At 40.6% G+C, this 23,726-nt stretch overlaps 1 protein-coding gene across 1 annotated transcript in view; it reads right to left on the reverse strand.

Moving 5' to 3' along the window:
* Nucleotides 1-23,726, reverse strand: part of MICAL3 (microtubule associated monooxygenase, calponin and LIM domain containing 3) — a 146,586-nt gene that overhangs the window by 105,004 nt on the left and 17,856 nt on the right. The gene's annotated exons all lie outside the window — the stretch shown is intronic.

The following is a 23,726-nucleotide window of genomic DNA, read 5'->3' on the forward strand; positions in this document are numbered from 1 at the left end:
AAAAAAATGTTGGCCTGTGCTGCATCAAACAATATAAATATCTGCTTCACCTAGAGCCTATGGGGACATTTCCTGTGTCAGTAAGCAAGTAGCCCAAGAGAGAAATGGGGCTGTATTACTATCCATGTGGGGTTCTCAGGCTGTTTCCTCTGTTCTGTGGTTTTCAACATTGTTTGATATGCAGATCCCCACATTTCAGGTGGTAGTTGGGATCCTTGGCAGATGAAATATGCTGACGAGAAGTCTGTTACTCTTAGTTGCTTTCCTAGGATCCCACAGAAGTACAGTATTGTTTAGAATACAAACAACAATTTTCTTTAAAGAAAAGCTATTCTACTTTACATATAATAAATCTTTCTTCCTTTCATATACATACACATATAAACGCGTACATACAAATAAGGCGTAAACAATTACTCTAAGAAAGAATATTTCTGTTTATCTTCAGATAGGACGGTAGCATGGGAACATATGCTGGAACTGTGGAAAGGAAAACAGTTTTGAGGTACATTTTCCTTTGTTTTTTCGCAAAGGGCATTAAGGTAAAAAAGGAAGTATGTGGACTCGGATAAAAGCTTTCAGATTCTCACCAGTTCTTTTCCCGCTTCCAGCAGACAGGAAGCCAAGGCAAACATTACAGCTCATGTCTCTTTTCCCCTCCGCCACGACAGATCTGCAGCAGTTTATGTGGGCACTCCTGCTTCCCAGCCAAGCATGGCTTTTATTGCTTACATTTACAAATAGCAAAGGAGACCCAGAAACCTTTACATACATCCCTGAACTGTTTGGTATTAGAAATAAAAGTTCCTGCAGAAGCCACAGCACAACGACAGGTTATACCACTCAGTGTATTTCTGACTTTATTAGGACAGCTGCCTTAGAGGACTCAGCACAGACGAGGATGTTTTTCTAAGTAGCTGATGGACACTGATGTTGTCTACAGCAGTACTGCTCAGTAAGCAGTACGGAATTAACTTCTTTCCTTACTTTTAAGCTTAACTTCACTATCAAGTGTGCTTCAGGCTTGCACCTAAGGGGGACCACCATGCTTTGGTGCTTTAAGCCTGCACCTCCTGTTCCCAAGAATGCTATAGAGAAGCCCCAACAAATCTCCTCTTACGTTGAAGGAGCAATTTCAGTGCATCTGATAACAGAGATGAAATAAAATACCTACAGTCTAAATCCATACACCCCATTTACCAGCACAATACTTCAAGTATTCTGTACATTTTCCCCATCCCTGACACTCTATCACCCAAAACCTCTACAGCAGCACTTCAGATGACTGATATAGCACTTCCTAAGAATAAACCCCAGAAACTACACAGCCTACTGCAGCAGAGTGGCAATTTAAGCCAGTTGGTCCACAGACTATTACTGATACACCCAGACACAAGGACAGCCTGAGTCTCATTTCCTGCTCTTCCTTCTGTTGTGTTGTATTGAATCCTGTTGTATTTTCAGCAAAGTGACACTGATTCTGCACCGTGCAGAGAGATCTGTGAATTTAAACCCAGTCTTCTGTCACCACAGGAATTCAGTGCTTTGTGTTCAAGGCTGGCCAAGTCAGGAGACAGACCTGCAAAAGCAGGTCACTTTGTGAAGCACAACCAGAGCAGCACGTTAATTTTGCTGTTCTGCCTACATCCCATCTCACACTGGCTGTTAAGTTAGTTATGCCCACAGGTCAAATACAGAGGCTTCAGTCACTGTAATTAGTCACTCCTCAAAACTCTGCATTCTTGATGTATACACCCAGAGCCCTCGGAACCTGTGAGCAACATGTCAGAGAGCATGGAAATTACAGGAGGCAAAGCAAGGGCAGGCAGGAATTATTTGCCAAGTTTCCAGGGTATTTGTGTGCCTTGCCGGCCCTGCTGCAAGTCTGCAGCATCCTGCATGTTTTGTCTCGAGGCAGCTGATTGCTGACTCAGAAGCTCTGCAAATCTCTTGGCTGAAGCACTGGGAAAGAAAGACAAAGTCTGTGAAAAAATGCATGCAAAAGCAGCGTTCATGTTGCTATTTACAATAATAGCAAGGGGTTGTTACTGACTCATGGCTGAAAGTATGCCCAGGATCTCTGCTCCTGCCCAGGATAAAAGAACCCAGTGAAGAACAGAAACAAAGGATGAATAATTCCAGGTGGTGCTTCCTTCCCCTTCCTGCAGTCACCACAGGCACATGAATATTTCACCAAACATGTGCATGATAAAGGAAGTCCAGTGCCTGCAAAACTCACCCCAACTTGTATCAAATGGAAGAAAGAGGAAACGATTTTGCAAGTGATACACACTGTGATTTTGGTTACACAAATTCAAATTCCTGCAGTGCTGCAAATCCTATATCCCAAATACATATCTCCTGGACAGGAATCATCCTCCTACATTTTCAATCCGGATTTAGTTAAAAGTGCTCACTCAACTAATGTTTTGGGCCTGGAAAAGTAAAAAAAAATTTGGTATGGGAATGTATTTTCCAGCATTCTTCTACATTTTTTTTTTCCAGCAGTAACTATTGACTTAATTCCATCTAAACTCACAGATTGTTCTTTCTGGCTCAAAACAGCATTTTGAGCAAATAAAACATTCGCCACTTCTGAGTGAGAGATCTTTTGAGCACCATGTCAGTATTTTCTTACATTTTGATTATTTCACAGCTAGGCAAACAGTGCAGATGCACCCTTGACAGACAAACTTCTGAGGGGCTAGTCATCAATACACTACAGTATTGTACGAAATCTAAACGACTGATAGCTCCAAGAGCCTCATTTTCCATTGATTTCATCCTTTCCATAGTATTTCCGATTGCCCAGCAACATCCCATGCCCCTGTCTCCCCTTCATGGCCCCTTACCTTCTGCCTAAGACTCAGTAAAGTGTTCTGGAAACTCTGAGATTAGTGTAGTACCGCAGCCAGTACACACTTGCAACTTGGCTAGCAAAAGCCTAGGAACAGATTACTGTTAAGCTATGCTGCAGACAGTGGGGACACCTATTTTTGTCTCTCTCCCCTACCCAGCCACCAGTTTTCTTGTAGGAAATGAATTACCTTCAAGACTTTTACTCCCTGTCAAATCTGGATGAAATGGTTCAGAAGTTATTAAGGATGAATTGAAAAGCAGATGGACAAATGACTGAATCCTGTAAGCCTCCCCTCTTTAGGAAACCACACTAACAAAAGTCTTTATTCCAGCAAATGAAGGAGCCCTGCTTTCGTTTCCAGGATTTGATTTATTTATACTTTTGGCTAAAACTGAAGAAATGGTCTTTGCTACAGTATGCTGATCACATTGTAAGTGATCCTGGATAACAAGAAGTGCGGGCTTAGGTTGGCTGTAAGGGCTGGGGAACAGATGGCAAAAAGAGGACAACTTTGACAAGAAAAGATAAAAAGCATTGGCAATTATTTCAGCTCTGTATCATGCAGACAAGAAATGGGAAAGCAGGAGGACAAAAGGGTGGGGCTGCCATTGTGTGCAGCTTCCCTTTTAGACCAGATGGAAAAAAGAAATGTCAGTACCACACAGTTTGAAGATGGTATTTAGATCCACTCTCATTCGTAACATTAAACACTCAAGCAAATACAGCGGACAATAAATGTTTGCTGTTTATGCATCTATCAAAACCTGGTTTGAGGAGCTTCTGCACACCATGTGGGGATGAATCCCATCTATTTGCTTTCTAACTCCGCCAAGCTAGAGCAAAAGTGGGAGAAAGAGGGATCAGATGTGAACTTGTTGCAAACACAAGAATCCGTTCCCCATAAGATCAAAGTATATACACAAACAGGTCACACACTGTCACAGAGAAAGCTCGATTCAGTAATGATTTGAAAAGAAATGCAAATTATATCGAAGAACATGGAAACAAACACAGAGGCATCTACAGATATTTGGTTCCCAAATTCACATCAAGGTACTGAAAAAAAATATGTAGATTATTCATTCCTAATCCTTTCTTAAGTGCCATATAATGTTTACTGAAACATTAGAACTACAAAATAAGATCTTTTATCTACATAAATTCAACAAATGTACTACTCTGCTGCTCTGTCATATACCACTCTTTGATCAAATCAGGGTCCCTATAGTGAGTGAACATCAGCATCCAAGAATGAGGCCAAAAAACAGATAAGATGTCTTCTTTTCTTTCTTTGATAAAAAATAATGCCCCCAAATGTTCTACCTGGGATTTTCCTTCTGGTACTTGGGGAAAAGCTGCTTATCTTAAGCACTGGAAGTGTTATGTATTTGACCATTTTAGACAGTTTTCTTGAATCATAAAGCAAAATCTCCACAGACAATAGAAGAAGAAAATGATACCATGGAATACCATGGAATAGGAAGAGGTAACTGCCCCCTTATAACATGGTAAAGGAATGATAGGCCATCTGGATGGATGTCATACTGTATAACAAGAATGACTAGCCTAGAGTCCCTGAATATACCCATGACACAGCCACATACCAGGGAGACCCCTCATAGCACAAGTCTTCACATGAGGCCAACAGTAACCAATGCAGTGATTCCTTCTCAGCTAGAACCAGCTTGTTAATTGCATGCCTGAGAAGCTGAGGACATTCAAGGCATATCTTGGAACTGTCACCATTCTGTAAAGAACCACGTTGTTACCCATAAATAAAATTTATTTACCAAAAGAAGAGTTGAGTACTTCTTCCTAGAATCAAAACTGTGAGGACAAACTTTCTGGAATGTGTCTATTAGGGCGTATTATATGGGCAACTTTCCCTTTAAAAGCCTTCCAAAACCCCAAGACATCAGACAGCAAAGGCTGCATTTGTTACCTGTATGATGAAGTTCATGCATATCCTATTAAATTCTTCCTGGTACAGACGCTACCATGATAACACACTAAAGACATGCAGCTACACATCATCATCACTGTTTCATACACCATATGGCAACAAGGTGCTCAGTGACAAGCCTATTGCTCTGGGAGGAAGGAAGCACTCACTTCCAAAACATTTCTTCACAACAATTACTTTTTGGTGCACCTCCTACAGCACAGTGCCAGCTTCTGCTTCCACCTCCTCCCAGATTTTACCACTGTAAATACTAGAGGATGCTAAACCTACTAAAGGGCTCACTCCATCTCACAGCTTGCCACATCTTTCTTGCCTCAGAAACCTTAGGAACTAATTCTCTAAGAGCAGTGCTTCCTTTTACAAGTCTCCCAAACCCCCAGACACTCGACAGCAAAGGCTTCATTTGTTACCTGCATGGTGAAATTCATGCATCTCTCACAAACCCCAGGGAGAAAACAGGAACACTCAAAACACAAATCCTCGTGTTTCAGTACAGGGAGCCCTCAGCCTACAGACATGCCCATAAGACCATACCTCACACCTGCAGGAAGTCAGACCATTGGTATTTTCTGATGAGCCATACATACATAACTTGTAAGTCAAGCGTACAATCACTTTGCACTAGGTGAGGGAGATCTTAGTGCTGGGCTGAAACACCTGGAGGCTTCTTACTCCACCTCTTACAAGGTAAGGAGGTTGAATGCCATTCCCTCATTTGAACCGCCTTGAAGCTGATCCTGATGTTACCTTTCAACATGGAGAATCATCCTGACGTTACTTCTATCTAGTTTACAAGCTGGACTTTACTCCTGGAGTTCTTCAAATGCTATCTGAGGACAGCTCCAATATAAAAAAAAAGCCCTGTAAGAAATGACTGGAATGACACTTTCACAATACTTTATGATTCCAAATTGAGAAAAAAAACAAATCAGTTGGCTTAGCACAGCCAGACATAAAAGCTTTTGACATCATACAGGGTACAGATTTTCATCTTTCTCAGCCAACATGATATGGCACAAGAAAAAAAGGTTTTCAGAAAAGCTGTACTGAACATTAGAGGAAAAAAAAGCATTGTTCTGACCCAATTAGAAAAGTTTGAGCAGAATGAAGACTGGAGGCTACGCATGCACTGTAGAGACCTCTGCAGCCCAGCAATACAACTCCTCTGAGATTTTCAGGTTCTGCCAGCACCCCAAGCTATCCCATGGCATGGTGGAATAAACAAAGCCCAGATTTTAAAAAACATAAGAGGTCTCTCAAAAGAAATTAACTATCTAATAAAACTCACTTTTTTTTTTTTTAATTATATGAATGAAGGTCAAACCTGTCTGAATCTTTTACCAAAACAGACTGCAACAATCACAAAAGATAATGCAGGAAAAAAATCAAAGTGGATAAAAAGACAGATACATATGCAAGTAACAAGAGGGAAAAAATTACTGTCCTTTAAGGAGCTCATCAAATGTTTCATATGAAATCTAGAAAGCAAAAAAGCCTAACATCTAATGTAGTACGTGCTTGCACTACAGAAGCTCATGCCTCCAATTACATGTGCTTGTCTCCACCTCTGTGCTTCAGATCTTCCTTTCATCATCTAATTCTGCATATACAGGCAGGTAAAGGTTACTCATCACAAAGAAGCACGTGGTCCAATCTTGGCTGAACTTAACAAAGTCACCTTCATTTGGATCACCAAGGGAGACATCTTAACATTCAAAAGCAAACTCTAAAATTCGTCATTTCTGTCAGCATTTATTCCAGTCAAAGCAGGTGGCTGCCTGGACTTCTAACTCCAAGGCTCCCTCCCTGGGAGCATGGTAAATACCAGACTCTCATGGTCCAAAGAACAAATATTCCAGTTACAGACCTTAAAAACGTACATGGAAAAGCAAGTTTCATGTGTGCTGCTTCCAATTTTCAGCTATTATAGAAGTGGAAAAAAGGAAAGTGGTTTCTTGAAGGGGGAGAAAGGAGTTATAAAACAGGATTAAAAGATTCCTAATTCCAACCTATACACATACTCAACTAACTAGGGCATCACAAATAAAGTATATTGCACAGGGCAGTTCAAATGGATATTTAATAGATCTATCTTGTGTTTCTGCAGAGGAATACTGAATATAGAAAGCAGATCTCCTTAAAATTTTTTGAATTGTTTTTCTAAAGCAGACACTGCAAGACTATTTGAGGAGCCAAGAAACCTATATAAAGACATTTGAATAAAAAAGCCATAAAAAATTCTCCAACCCACAAACCACTTCATTTAGAGGCTGCTGAACTTTATAAACAAAACAAACCTCAATGCTTATTCTATGAAAGCCCAGGAAGGGTTGGGACCATGCTATAACCCATGGGTGCAACCTTAGCCTTTATAATTGCTAGGTAAAATATACAAAGAAAGCTCAGAAAACATCCAAGGAATTGGACCTCAAACCCAGACCTTGCCTCCTTTCACTGACTGAATAGATCCAAGAGCAACACCTCAAGGGCTCAGCTGCAGAACAGGACCAGACTTCACTCACTACTTGTTGCATGCCTTTGCTTGTCACTTAGTGTTGGTCTATCCAGCACTCTCTATCACAGATATATGTCTCTATCTGCCACTGCCTCCAGTACACACACCGCCAGCAAACCCAAGCTCCATCAGCCAGGCCAACTCCCTCAGGTTTCACTGCTGCCAAAGAAAATCATGCTGCACGATATCTGTGTACCCTAATTATTAGCCCTGCTCAGGACATTCAGTTTTCCTCTTTCCTTAAAAGTTGTGTGTGAAAATGCATGCTGTGTAGTCCCTCTACATACCTAAACCAGAAATGGCAGTCAAGGAACTTGATCCAGAGAAGGTGCAGCAGGTTGCTTCTTGATACTCCACGGGCCACCACACGCCTCTTTTGTCCTTGCACGTTAATTAGTCATTAGATTAGACCATAATATACTATTAAGCAATTTCATTTTATTTTGCAAAAGCAGAGTTACATACCTCAGCAAGAGCAATACTGGCTGAACAGAGTCTGAATCGGATGCAAAACAGGATTTGAAGGGAAGCAGGAAGAGATTCAATGATATTTAGTGTGTCCCTTCCAACCCAGATATAGTATGATTCTATGAACTGCTCCTAGCAGTTTCACTGTGGAGTTAACACCTGTATTCATGATGGAACTCACTTGTGCATGGGGCTTCTAAGTAACAAAGAAGATAGTGAACATCTTCAATGAACACAGTGATAAATCCCAACTCATTAGATCACAGGAAGAAAAGGGAAACACATACACACAAATCCCATAGCTCGTATTTCAAAAATGAGATCCTTCCATCGAGCTCTCATTCACAGGCCCCACAAACATCTTCTATCAAGTCTCCTGGGCTGAATTCCTGTAGATTAAAAAAAAAAACAACCCTCTATCATACCCTTTCCTCAAAGCATTTCCTTACTGTACTTACAGCTTGGAGTTCTTGATTTGACAGTACATTAGACTGAGTTTAAGATATTTTTCTTGACAAACCTAGTCATGTACATCTTTCCTCTTCTAAAGTAACAACAGCCAACTCTTTGCACTCTGGTACACACCACCATCTCTAATCACAACAACAGTAAATATTATATTATTAATAAAATCAACACAAACTTCAATCCCTAGTAGCACTGTGAGACCGTCAAGCAACAACTGATCAAATCAAATGCCTCATTACATAATCCTGGGTCTAACCCATCATTCATTTTTCTCATAGCTTTCACCAGGAAAAGTTGTAAGCAAAAACTTAGTTGACATTTTGGCTGCTCTATCACAAACAGGCAGAATCAAGAAGTTACCTTTTCTCATGCTACAAAACATATCAAAACTTCCACAGGTAATCCCGATTATGGGTGGAGTTCTGAGTATAGCAAAAACAAAACTCAGAGTGTTGAGCTTTCTGTTCTTGTCATAACTTAGTTCCATTTGTACATACTGTTACATAGCTTAAAAATAGTAACCACGCAGTATGTTCCCCACTTGGCTGGACATTTGACTCTCAGTAAATGCTGAACCAGTTTCAATTGGCCAGATAACGATTCCCCTCAAGCCCCCAAACGCACAAGAGATGCCTCTCTCAGCAAACACAGTGCCAACTCAATGCCTAGAGCAAATGAAAATCTGTTAGGAAATCAGTTACAGAGGAAAGAGGTGGAGGCGGTTTTGTGATTTGCTCTCCTCTCCCTGAGGCTTTGGCAAGCACAGTTTCTGAAAAAAGATGGCACTCATCATTTCCAGAGGCAAACATTACCAGTCTGCTCAAATACAGCTGCATTGGTGGGGACATGAAAAGACTTGGTATGAATTAGTCAGAGATTTAATCCAATCTAAGTGTAAGGATGCCATTCAGCAGAATTTGTTCCTAGCAGTGAGCATACATAAAAGCTTCTCTTTGCCTTTCATCCTCAAGGACTTTCTATCTAGTCTTTTTAATTCCATCCTTCTTTGGATGAAGGCCATTCCTGTGCAAGGGTATCTGGGGGTCTGAGGCAGATATCCTTAGCTGAACTTCCCAGCTATCCTGCAGAGATAGGTGAGGGCATGAGCATTCTTTTCACTTAATGCAGTTCTGAGAGATCCCATTGAGAGACATACAATACCTTTTTATGCAAGACATCTATCTACACACATCACTTTAGCAGCCCACCATTACAGGTCACAGAGAACTATCTGCAGTGAAACAATTCTTCTCCAGTGTGCTCTGATGGCCCCTAGGCCCTGTGCTTTGCTGCTGTGCTCTCTGCAGGCTGGAATTTGTCTTGCGGGGAATTCCACGATCTTCATGACAGACAATTCAATTCTGGACGTTGGGCTCAAACTGAAGAATTTCCATAACTCCTCATTTCGTAATATGAACCTCCATCTGATATTTGAGCACCAGCCAGACTGGTCTTTTTTCAAAATGCTTTTAAATGCAGCAAGAAAGGGCAAAGAGACTGAAGGCAACAGTGATGACTCTTTCAGGGAGAAACACCAAGAAGTTGCTGCCAGCTTCGGAAATAACTTCAGAATCAGAAAGTATATTTAAGAAGAAAAAGACTGAAATTAAGAAATACTTCCTTCAGTTGTTTTTTTTCAGCTGCTGCCTTCAGGCTCAGTCTGCTGCTGGCTGATAGCACAGCACAGCACAGCTCTGCAAACATGGGGAGATCAGCAGCTGTGGCAGAATGTCAGTGTGAAGCGGCTTCTTTCATGGAAGCCTGCTCAGTGCTCCTATACAACCTTCCACACGGTTACTAAAAGCTCCATTCCAGATAGAGCAACCTGAGGTTTTCAACATCCAGAAACCCCTCTCTCTACAGTTGATCACCAGTAGTAAACAAGTCAGTATTTGTATATTCACCACAAGTTACACTGATGTACAGACCGCTATCAAGAAGAGCAGCTTTTGTCCAGTGCGAAGACTGAAGTAATGTAAAGAATTTATTCCTAATTAGATTGGAAGCCACCACTTCAATTTGAATCACAGAATCATTAGGGTTGGAACGACCTCTAAGATCATCCAGCCCAACCACCAGCTCATCCCCACCATGCCCACTAACCATGTCCCTCAGTGTCACATCTGCACAGTGACACGACCACCTGCCTGGGCAGCCTGTGCCAGTGCACCACTGATCTTTTAAAGAATAAATTTTCCCTAATGTCCAATCTGAACTTCCCCTAGTGCAACCTCTCCTATCACTATTATCTGACGGAAAAGGCAGACCCTCACCTTGCTACAACCCCCTTTTAGGTTGTTGTAGAGAGCATTTGATAACATGACTATACCAAGGAAGCTCAACAGTTTTAGGCAAATGGAAGGGTCCAGCATCTCAGCTAGAATCAAGGTCATTGGGCAATACACCCCTTCACCAGATCAGTACACTATGTGTAGTGTGGTCTCAAATCCAGTGGTCATCTGTCTCTGAGAAAGCTCCTGCACCCAAGCCACATACTCTCACCCCTTTTCTTACCCTCACACTGGTGAATCTCTGACCTTGCGTTGACCCAGAGCACAAGGTAGGTCTGCAGAAAAAAACCAAAATTATTAGTTCTCCACTGCTTTTGGCATCTAAACCAGCGTATTGAAGGGTCAAATGAGCCCAGATCCGATTGGGAAGGAAGGGACGTGGTAGTTGTCATTGTAGAGAAAGAAACATCCCTTATAACAGGATATTCTTGATATTTATATGTTCCCTGTCTCCCATATCCAGCCCCATGTGTACAGCTGTTTGTGTCCCAGGCAGGACTGTGCAGGAATTGGGTTTGAGGTGGGAGGGTTTAGGTTTTTTACGATTTCTTTTTGCAAGGAGGTGCATGTAATGTGATGAAGGACTATCGCTTAACATGTATTTGGCCAGGTAGGTTCTCTAATAATATCACATATTAGGATAAACATTGCATGGTTTTGCCCCCGTCCTGACATTTCATTAATTTTATTTGTACATTCTAGTTCTTTCTACAGAATATACAGTTAAAAATGAAGTTAGTCCCAAAAGTGTCATCACATCCCCCATTTGTTAAAAAAACATGAACACTGTCTATCCCCCCCATCCTCACTCCTTCCTCTTCCAACTACAATTTGCTCCTTCTTGTTCCTGAGGCAGATGCTCTGATATGGTACAGTATTCAGGCTCAGCACTACTCCTTTTCCCAGCTGAATAGCATCAAGGATAAGCAGTCTTTCATGTATAGAGACTTCAGTTTTATGTTATGCAAGTATGATGCATTGAGTGGAATACAAAATGCCCCAATGCAGGCTATTAATGTTTCACAGTACATTTATTAGCAATGAGAGCAGAGCCGCATTCACCTCCGCATGAGCTTCTTGGAGGATTCAAGAAGACATGTGGGAGATCAGCTAACCTTGAGTCCTAACTACAGGAACAAGTAGGATAAAACACTGTCAGAGCCATCAAACACCCATCTGGACAAAGTGGAAAAGCAGCAAGTATGTTATTTGGCTGCAGCACACTCTCCAAAGGAAATGTAATGTTAACATCACTGGTTAGGAGACTGATAAAAGGGTTCAACTGAAAGCGCGCACAGTTCTTTTCTCACAAAGAGGTACAGGAGGAGCATTCAGCTCATCAAGCTAACAACAATGGTATAGGCCAGATCTTTCAATTCTCCCTTCTTCCTGCCCCTTTTCTGTCAGGATAATTAAAACGTGTGTAAGGTTTCAGGCTGCAACATGATGCTTAAAACCAAAGAGATGAGGTTCTAGGGCACTCTCCCATGAGAAAGGAACAACACAACAAAAGACTCCATTTGTTAATAGCATGCAGGTTTCTGAGACTGGAAAGAAACACATCACAAACTGGTAACTCGATTTTAGTGTACATACACAGATGTGACAGTATATGCACAATTAATGTCCCAACTCAGAATCAAATAATCTAAACCATGATCACAAACATTACTGAAGGTTTATAATGTTGTGTAAAATTATCAGCTTTCAAGACCTTCAGGTTCACTAAGACAAATTTTCTCTGTCAAAGTAGCTGATCTTGTAGCCATTTCTGTAACTGTCTGTCCTCTAACTGATGTATGTGTTGTGTGGGGTGTGAAGAAGGGGGAGGGTAGTGATCCTCATATATTTGGAACTTCATTTCCTTGCCAGGATGGAAGAAATATTACATCTTCCCCTGTTTTAAAAAATAACAGCTTTAAAAGCTGAAGAACAGAATGGACTTAGGGAATTTTGGTTGTGTGTAGGGCTGAAAGAAACAATGTCATTAACAAAGTTACTGGGAAAGAGAGGAAATGGATTCATTAAAATTATTATTGTTATTATTAAGAAAAATGCTTTTGATAGTTCACAAGGGTGCAGCAGCAATATACTAAAAACTGCTGGTACAATTATTCTGCATGCTGACTTTGGAAAATAAAATTTGAGTGTTGTTTTCCCCCAAAGGCACAGAGACGCTATGCAAAGAAATGCTACAGGCCATTTATGCCACATCTGTGTTTGTTCCTGCAGCTAATAAAGGAATGTAAGATGACTACAAGCTATACAAGTAAAATGAATTCACCACATTACATCAGGTAGTTTAAGGAATAAGTACTGCTCCATTGCTCCAAGCATGTACTACAGAGCCCAGGAGTCCGAAATCTCAAAAGAAAAGTTATTCAACGCGTGTTTGACTTGCTCTTAAAAATACTTAAGATACACTAACAGTATAGATAATTCAGGACTGCTCCAACCCAGCCCTGAGCAAGCTTGATTTTTCTTTTTCCATATATGCCACATAGCAGTGACTTCATTTCCATTAGTCTCCTAGTTACCCCAGTGGATGTGACAAAAATGTAGCCACTAAGTAGATCAGTAGGATCCCAAATTTACCAGAAAGATCAGTGTTTGCATGTCTTTATAAATCCAGTCCAGAGGTGATGGCACATTTATAAGCACTTATAAATTATACATTGAGACGTGCTAATATCTTAGAGAAACAGAACAAAACAGCAGCAAGCTTACAGCATCCAGCTGTAAAAAGGGGACTGAACTGCACCCTGACAAACATAATACAGTAGTGTTCACTGAATGGAAAAGGAGGTCCCTTCTGTAGTTTGAGTCCCCATTTGATAATAGTGTTTCTGGGTACCCCTCTGTCCATTATACTCACTGCTTTTGGAGAAAGAATGCTGCTAGCACGAAGTATGGAGCTTGCCTTTATAAAGATTATGCCATGTAACCCTAAGGTTATTCAACATTTAGTATTTCAATAACTCACAAGACACACTGTAGAGAATGCTAGTGGTATCCACACTCTTCTGTTGTATTTGACCCAGAACACCTCGTGTGTGTATGTCAGGATCCAGGCACTAGACTCCCATGTAGCTCCACTCTGGAGGACATGGCAATTCGCTTGGAGGACAGAGCCATTTAATAATTACACCACATTTCATTAATATCATATAAAGTAAATTAAGAGCAGAGCAAAGCTTAATCAAAATGGCCAAGATAGGTACCTTACTATTAAATGATGCTCTCCCAAGAAGAATTCAAAGCAGTGCCAGAACCTGTGAGAGAAGCTGACTGTTCTACCCAACAGTTACTTGCTGCAAGGTAGACATGGATGGAAACATCTGCAAATGAACTCAATCCATTCTCTAAGTGTTTTGTCTGTTTTCCCCCTCCCACCTAATCACTAAAAAAAATCACATACCAACCTGCCCCCGTAATCACTACAATCCGATCATGGGTCAGTCCAACAAATTCTAGGTGTAAATAAATCTCCCCAGACTCAGCAAGCCTTTAGGATAGACAACAGCAACAAGTGAACAAAACCCATCTCTCTTTCACATAAAAAAAATAAATAAATAAGATGCTATCTGGCTGGAGCATCCAAGCAGGATGGATCACTCTCAAAACTCTCCTACAGACAGGATTTAGCAAGTAAACTTCCAACATGCTCTTTTGGCTTCTTCCACTGAATGTAAGTTGAAATCCACTCATGGAAAAACAGCACACGGGCATGAAAATTCTTCTGTTCCAATTAGGCTACACTCAACAAGAGTCAGTACTCAGAGTTGACCCTGGCAGTATGTGACTGGAGGCCTGCCACGCCAATAGCTTCTCCAGACCAGTACATTTGGCTGCAGAAGAAATAAGAATATTTTGGAGAAGGGAAGTATTCATGTTTCCTTTCTCTTCTACATTAAGTATGTTGTTTTGGATGTTGACTAAGGCAGCACACCAATCCGCCCTGTTTAAAACCCTTACTTAAGAAGTGGGTCAAATTAAAAATTTGGGAGTCAAATAGCCACAGAATAGTAAAGGTTGGAAAGAGCCTGTGGAGATTGCTTGGTGCAATCCCACTGCTCAAAGCAGTAAGCTGAAGCAGGTTACTCAGGGCTGCACTCAGCCAGGTTTTGAATATCTCCAAGGACGGAGTCATGGGGAACATTTTAAACCTAATGTAATATCCCTTACAGACAGATCTGCATATTTAACCTCCAGGCAGATTATTTTTTATGTAACAGGAAAGCAATTGTAGAGAAGAAATGCTCAAGTCTCAGCAGATATCACCCTAAAAGGTGAAGCCAAGAGAACAAAAAGCAGCAAGTCATTTTTTCCCCTACATTCACGAAACTCATAAACTCTTCAGATTTCCTTCTCGCCTTGAAACAAAGTGTAATGTTCATTCCCAGGCCTCATGGAACATTAAACAAGAGAGCTTAACCTATGAAGATAACACAGAACTACTGTCTAGTTTTTGGGATTTGTAGCTGTGAATTTTATCTCACACAGTTCTTTCTAAACACAGGTAAAACTAAGCCCACAGCCTCAACTAAGCTACCTTCTCCTCAAATAGAGTTCTTGCTGGTCAAGTTTGGAGACATCTGAATTGGCAGCATACAAATGCTAGCAAAATCAGAAAAATAACACTGTCAAGACTACTGAGTTTATCATGTTGCTCCAGATGTTGACATGGAGCTTCTTAAGGGCTGCAGTATGAAGAGACACCTAATGACATCAGAATGGATTATTTGCAACCACTGGTTTAAAAATACATTTCCAAGAGTAGAGTACAATTCCTGGCAGTGGGGCAATAGGGAATAGCTGTTCAATTGGCAACCAAACCACAAGGTTTTAAATAGACAGTTCAAAGGCAGAGATTACTCCCTTATCCTGTGCTGTCAGTGCTACAAAGCTGTGAGGAAATGTAATACTGATATACAGTTGGGAAGCAAAAATGTTTACCTTTAAAGTTAAGTTCTTTTAACTTTGTCTTCACAAAGCCATATCTTGGATTACTTGTAATGTGTAAAGACGGTTTAAAACACAGGAGACACAAACAATACAGTCAAAGACCTACCATTCCATTTTAGTGCAACCAGGCTTTGGCTCTTGCAGGGTTGTCATTTTAGTTTTGTTATATGACAAATACATTCATTAAAATGAGGTTCACCTTCGGATGAGAACCTGTCGCGAGGTTCTGGTGGCAGTTAATGGTAGCTACTTACAAATATTTGGGAATTCAACCTATTTTGCTGGAGAAAAAAAACCAGGAGCAATCACAAGGGAAGGCAGGTTTAGAAACCAGTAGATTTGTCTCTACAAACAGTTTACATTTAGAAGAAAGCCTGATGTCGTGGTAGTCTATTACACACATGCATGCTGGACGAATGAAATTACTAGGTCAGCCCTCATATGTCCCTGGTCCTTCTTCCTTTCCTTGCTCCCTTGTAGGAGGGTCTGGCAACAAGATTTCAGAAGATTACCAGGTCAAAGTTGGAAGTGCATTTCAGCCAGCAGTCTAAAAGTGAAGTTAATCACCTCAGTACCATTAAGGACTGAGACAGACTGCTTACACTAACTAGCCAGTAATTAATCACATGCCATGTAAACAGCACCTCTGAGTACACGGGTGAACAAGTCCCCAGCAATTGTTATTCGAGGCAACAGATGCTGGGTGACACGGAATCTACTTCTCTGCACTGTTCCACACAGTACTGTTTCAGCTTTCAACTAGACAATACTAGTACAAGCCCTGAGCAAGAGAAAGCTTTCCTAACTTCACCAGTCTCCCTTCTCACTGCATGCAGTCCAGGTAGCAGTGTAGACAGTGCTGCCACATTACCACCATTCAGGCTGTTTCATAAACTTATGAACTTATGCCAAAACTTAGAATGAAATATCCCAAACAAGCGATTTCAGCCAAACCCTGAGTTACACAAGAATTCAAGTTTTTAGGCTAAAGAGGCCAGTTGCTGCTTGTGCGAGCGTTCACTGAGTTTCTCCTGCATGTGATGTATCTATGGCCAACCTCCTCTTTGGATAAAAAAGGAAGCCAGTCTGACCACAGAGAAGTGATTTTAAAAAACAAGGCTGTTCTCATTTCAAGAGACATTTTGCAGTTATCAAATAATTCACCTCCTTTGCTCAAGATTTGATCTGAGGGTTTTGTTGTTGTTGTTTGTTTGTTTAAGTGACTTGTTTCCTCAACAAGTAAATAAAAAGCACACCTCAAAGAGATTTGGAAACTCTTGAACACTTTCCTGCTCCTGCAGGTAGTTCATCCCCGTACAGCTCTTCAAGCTCCATTTCAACCCCTGGCCATTAAGACTGAAAAAAGAGAACATAAGTTTTTAGATTCCTTACCATTGTTAGGTTCAAACAAATTAAGACTTCAGTGTTGAGTTCTCAAGTTCACTGTTTAATGAGACAAAAGTTGACTGACTTTAGGAGTACAGATTTGTTTATAGCCTTCATTAAAAACTCTAAAAATCTTATCCAAGATGTTAAACACATGATGGCATTTACAGATAAGATATTAAACTGCACAGTTTATATAGTGTATTTATATAGTTTAATGTGTCATTGCGATACAATGCTCAGTTTCGAGATAAGGTAATCAACAGGGTTTTCACAGATTCAAGGCTTAAATCAACTCCCAACAGAATGGCAGGAAAAGCTGTAGCTTTTCTTTTTCTTCTTTCTTCCTTCCTTTGCTTTTAGATTCTCCTAGAAAGGAGAGGGATTCCTTTTAGTACCATCTCTCCAATTCAGATTGCCAAGTACAGTTACAAAGAACAGTTTCCAGGGTTGAGACAAAAGAAGACTTCCAAAATCAGCTGCAAAATTTGTAAGGTTAAGGACATCTCTCAGACTTTTTCAGTCACCAGTAACCGCATTAGGATGGCACTAGAGATTCCTAAGGTAAAAGGTCTGTTATCCATCACCAGCAAGTGAGCTGCTCTGAACTCTGTAAATGCACCTCAAAGGAATCCGTTGTTACACTTTTCCTATGTTTATAGTATGACGAGAACAGAATACAGCCTATTAAGAATTCTTTAATGTCTTGATATGTTTTTATTCTGCATTTCAAAACTCATTTGAAACACTAAAGTGCACATTTCTTAAAATTGGACATTTGAAACACAACCTCAGTCAAACATGATAAAGAAAATTCAGTACCTGCACCCAAAACAGAAGTACTAACAGACATTTCTGCCTTCAGAAAGGCCAAACATGCTTGCTCACCAAAACAGTTCCTCATTTTCATCTTCCTGTGGTTTCATTGGGTTTACTCATATCACTCAATAACATTAAGTACATAATGATACTGCAGAAAGGAACACCACCACTTCTGCGGTTGTAAATTTAGCCGCATACCCTTCCTGTTAAGGCACAATTCAAGGCAATAACTAACAGTACATGCATCCATGATCTCCAGCTGCCAGAATTCATGCACAAGCCAATTTAGGGCCATGCCACCACAGAAAGGGATTCATTTTACTCCCCTCAGAGCCTCATTTTGGCTCTGAGAATGAGTTTAACTTGAAGACCACACCAGCACTACCATCCCTTAACCTAAGAAACAAGACAAGCCTGTTCAGTCAGATACGATCCAACTCCCCACAGGCTGTGCAATTATCATAACAGAAACAGAAGAGGAAAAGAAACACAAAGTTTGTGACAGACCCACCCCTAAGGCAACAGGGTGATATTCAGCTGTTTCAGGCAAATCAAGAAAACACTCTATGGATACACTTATGCCGCGGACCAATGACGGGGGAACACTTAGGGAAATGGCTGCAAGAACAATAACCTCCCTGGTTTTGCAAAGTCACTGAAAATTGCTGAAAATTTTAATCATTTTTTAATCTCAACAGAAGAAAAAAATATTGTTATTATTTTTTAGGAAAAAATCCTCGTAGCTCCCATTCCCTCAATATGTTATGACCAGGAAAAAAATAAAAACCGTTTGTTTGTCTGTTTCAGTTGCAGTGCTACCAGGTTTAACTAGAAGCAGTACAAGCAAAGCCAGGAACCCCTAGCCTGCTTACTAACAAAGAAAGAATACAAATCATTTCTCTGCATCTTCCCACTGAGTTCAGACACTCTGGATACTTTAAGGAAATGCCTCTTGAGAAACACAGACATTTCACCTTGCTTACCTCTTTAAGAAAGGTTCCAATTTCTCTTTTACTACCACCATGTTCTATTTCAGTTTCTAAAACCTGAAGTTTTACCTCCTTTTTGTTGCACATACGGCAGCTGCACACTAAGCAGAACTTCATTCCAGAATCTTTATTTGACTTTTAATGACTACAGCTAACTGGCTCCCAGAAAGCTGGAGGAACAATTCAAGCAATCCGAAGGGCTGCTTTTGGGAACTGTGACAAAGCAGTAAAGAAAAGCTCACACCCCCCACCAGAAACGCTGTAGAACAAACTGAATGTTTGCTCTCATATCAACCTGGCACACTCTCAAGGGAAGTCGTGGAAGTCTGTTGTTCAAAGCATTTAAAATTAAGACTATTTAAAGAAATAACAGCAGAAACAAAGCGTAGCTGTCTAGATTATATTTCCTTATCGTTTTGAAAGAAAATTAGACAAATATCCACAGCTTTATTTTTGTGTAAGGGTGATAAATTTGTGAGACATAAAAAAAACCCAGTGTGAGATGTTTAAGGGCTTACACACAGAAAGTTTGCGTTTCAATGTTGTCTGCACTATCCATTAATATTTTCAGGGCTCAAGTAAGTAGGGTGCCTGGCAATAGATGAGTTCAAAAGTCAGCACAAATATATGAGAATTTCCTTACCAGAGCGTCCCAAGTCATTCTCCCTTCAAGCCCTCACAGGCAGCTACAGAGTCATCAACCAGACAGGACAACCTTCTTGCTCCTATTTCTTTGGGAATCTCAATTTGGGGAATACCCAGTATCTGTACCAACTGATGGGCATGTTTTCAAGCAAGTTTGTCAGAAAAGGTACAGTGAAGCATGGGAGAAAGGAGCAAGCATACAAAGGAGACTACCTTCACAGTCCACCTATGGTGGCATATATTATATGGTGTATTTAGAGTTCCTGAAGGAAAAGAATTGCTTTATCCAGGTTATGAGCAGTTATTTGTTTCCTGACTAAGTCACTTTATTGTGAGAGCCTGTGTTGTCACTCTCTATGATGGAAAGAAGAACGTCTACTATCTACTAAAATAACAGCTTTCTGAACTTAAAAAACAAAACAAAAAACCCCACAATCAAAACTGCATACTGCCAGACAAAGTAAATTAGAGGCTTACACCTACCATGTGTTCAAAGCCAGAAGACACCCAAATCAAAGCTGTGTCATACCACCCATTATGATCCAGTGTAATTGCATTAGTACAACAAACAGTTCTACCTCTGCCAACATTGCCATCCCTCAAAACCAGGAACCACAAGTCAGTACTCTTGGCAACAAACAACTCTTGTTCTCATGCAATTACCACAAGTTTACCAGTCATGGCTTTTTTATTTATTTAAAGTTTTCCTTGGGCAGCCAAAAGCATGCCAGAGCTGGATGTGAAAACAACTACCTTATCCATATCTGCAACTAAATCCCAGGACACATCTGACCTAAAATCTGAGACGTGGCCACAGACAGTACTCAAACATAACCACTGACTTTTGTACTTCCTTTTCCCTCCATATCCCTGCCAGTTTTTCTACATTCACATGCCTTTACTTCACACGACACAGGTTTCAGAATAGTCTTTCAACAATTCCTGGACATTCAGGCCCCACTTTGAAGTCTCCCAGGAGATTCCCCAGGCATCAACCAGGCAAAACCCACACATTCCTATTGGGAATGCATTTGCCCTCCACAGAGGACTGATTTGTCTGTAACAAACAAAACTGACTTGATTTAATGAGACTGGTATAAGCAAAAGGTTACTATAACTATTAAGGTTTTCAGTGTCATCATTTGTGTTCAACGCTACTCATACAGTATACAAGGAAAGAACAAATTAGAGAAATTTAACTTCACTGGTTAACTCTAGATGTCGTGCCTGATCTTTCAGACAGAAAAGACTTGAGAAATTAAAAATAGCCAATGCTAAATAGCCATTCCTACCCACAGGCTGAAAGTATAACAACAATCACAGAACAGTTTTCAATAAAGCTTGTAGTTTTGTTCAAAAAAAAAAAAAAATGCATTAAATAAAATACAAAAGAAGTTCTTGGTTCAAGTATTTTTTTTTTCCTTTTCTTATCTGTACAGTGACTTAGCTTTAAGACCCCTACACAATTTTTGAATTGAGAGTAAGCTTGAAGCATCTATTCACCATTAATATCAACACTCAGGAAAACAGGTACAGGACTAGTATAATGGAAACATTTATAGCATCTAGCCATTGTGAACTTTGACCAATGCTCAATTCTAATTAATAAAACTCAGAAGATTGAGCTGAAGGCTCGTGGCCCATTTTCAATATGAACATCTGATTATCTGACAATTCAAACCAGGGCTTCATAGAATCACAGAATCCTTAGAGCTGGAAGAGACCTCTGAAGACCATCTAGACCAACTCCTCTGCAATGAACAGAGACACCTCAGCTAGGTCAGGTTGCCCAGGGCCTGATCCAGCCTTACCCTGAAAGTCTCCAACTTATCTGATGTATCACCTTCAGCCAGCAAGTTGCTCAAAGCGAAGAGCTTCAGAGCGTGCCTACTCTCCTAGAGTATGTTGTGTGGAGGAAAATGTAAACCATGTGTGTTATTCCGTCTTTCATGAGGTGAAGTTGTACCACAAAACAGCTAAAGATAGCACAATGATTACATGTTTGCAAGGAAGTAGCAAATTAAGCCTTTCCTAAGCAGACAGAAAACAACTACTGCTTGAACAACGACAATTTTCTACAACAGTCCTTCCTATTTATTTCCAAAGCCAAAATATATGATTTTCAAGATCCTTTAAAGAGTTATGAGTCAGCTACAAATCCAGGTCAGACTTTTTTTTTCTTCAAATCGGCAGGGATTTTTACATGGCATGACTGAATCTAAGTAACATGCTTAACAAGTGCACCCCAGATCCAGAAATGAGAAGTTTTAGAGAAACAGGAAGACAAATTCAGCTGGAAACAAGCCTCCTGCCAAGAAAGCACATTCTGTCCTCACTATAAAAATCTATTTACTCATCTTCCAAGCAGCAAGATGAGGGCATACTCACAAGAAGTACTAGACCAGATAAAGCAACAACTACATGCAGTTAGTGTTATATAGTTAGCATTCAGACACAAATGTCTATACCCAGTCCTAGTTTAAACCCTACTTTTTACTAGCTTGCCACCATTTTAAAGTAGAGCTCCTGTAGCCTTCACAAAGTCTATACTATGAGGAGCTCTATTTGATTGCAACACAAAACTGGTTTGTTCCCTAGCACTCCAGCATCCTCATCAGATGATGATGCTGTCACTTATATGGTACAATAAAGCAGGCTGCACCAGCATTTTTGCTCCCATACTTCATTATTTCTCCAGACTGATAGCACACATCCTGCTGGCTACTCTACCTCCTTCCAGTCTCGCACTCCAGGGAAATCGATGCATTTGAATTACGCACACTTACATCACCGCCTACCAATCAAAACAGGACAGAGTTCACGCATTAAGCCACGCACCCTTTGAAAGATAATGAAAGAAGTGCAAGTATAAAGCAGAAATCTATCAACTCCAATTTTAAAGGGCAAGGGTAGATCAAGAGAAACAACATACAAGTGTCAGACAAGTGAGCTGCTGAAGCTCTTAGAGCACGCATGCAGCTCAGCATAAAGTGAATGTTATCACTTATTTTTTCTCTCCGTCTTACACAGTCACGGGTGAGGTCAGACAGAACCCTGCTGATGTGGCAGTTGTTCTCTCCCTAGAGCAGATGATTTCAATCCAGGAGTGTATGTTTCAGCCTATACACTTATTTCAGTTAAAGAAAATATCCCAAGCCATCATGAGCTCAAAAAACGGATTTCTAACCACAGTGTGGCAAGATTGGGGTGGAGAAGGAGAGAAGGAAAAACAAAGTTGTTTTAAGACCTATTCCAAGTTCATATCTCCAGCCAGAAACAACTTTTAGTACCACTATTCTCAGTAATAAACTTCAGGGTCAGTTACTTCCATTTGTTTTCATCCCTAAGGAATAACTAGATTTGTATGAATGGAGCTGTCTATCTAGGTTCAGAGCATGCATGTGGGGGTAAGTGGGAAAAGGGATGAGTGGGGTGGAGAAGGCAGCTTATGAAAAGAAAATTACAGTGCAAACACTGTTAGTGTGGTACAGCATTTGTAATCACCTCAACTGCTCAAGCAAATTGTTGAATTAAATCTCAAACAATGCAAACAGGTGAAGAGAAGCATGGTACCATCACATCCTTTGCTCCACAGCAGGCAGAAGGGCAATGACATTCCATGCAAAGTTCATAGGAGGACAGCGGAGGAAGTCTTCATTTCTTCCCAGGAGTTAATTACAGTGAAGGAAAGTCAGCCTCAGTTTCTCCACAGCAAAAAACAACTCAATGAACTGTATACACAAGACCAATCTAAGAGAGACCCTGAAAAACCAGCTGGAACTGAAGAAAGTGGTCTGGAAGTCAAACAGAATTCAAGGACTGCCCATCCTGGCCACGAAAGCCCAGCTCTAACAGTGCCTTGCTTACCCAGCAGCATTATTATTACGGGTTTCTATTTTTATCTGGACAGTAAAATGTAGACGAATACAGTTACAAACTTCTCACTGCTTTACAGACTAGTTTTGAAGTCAGGAAGGAATGCATAAACACCCCATTTATCAGCTGTACAAGCCTGACTGCTCAGTGCCTGTTACTCCCTGTGTGCCTACTTCGTTTCTTTGGATTATCATTGACACCTGCTTAATTCTTTGACTCCAAGATTATTTGCAAGTACCATTTATGGTAGTTTTGCAGAAACTCATGCCCGAAGAGCCTGACAGATTGCCAGTTCACTTCATTAAAAAACCTCCTGTGGTAACAGCTTTCTTCCACTGCTGACTAGGGCTGTGTTTGAACTGGTGACCCTAAGCTGAAGTGCTCCACATGTCAACAACCAGCTGTGCCAAGGCAGCCTGTAACCTGTGAGATGGGGAATTCTTAACACAGAGCCTTCTCTAACCATGGCAGCTGTTAT

The sequence above is a fragment of the Phasianus colchicus genome, chromosome 1 (assembly GCF_987193195.1).
Source record: "Phasianus colchicus chromosome 1, bPhaCol1.hap1.1, whole genome shotgun sequence".
Lineage (NCBI taxonomy): Eukaryota > Metazoa > Chordata > Aves > Galliformes > Phasianidae > Phasianus > Phasianus colchicus.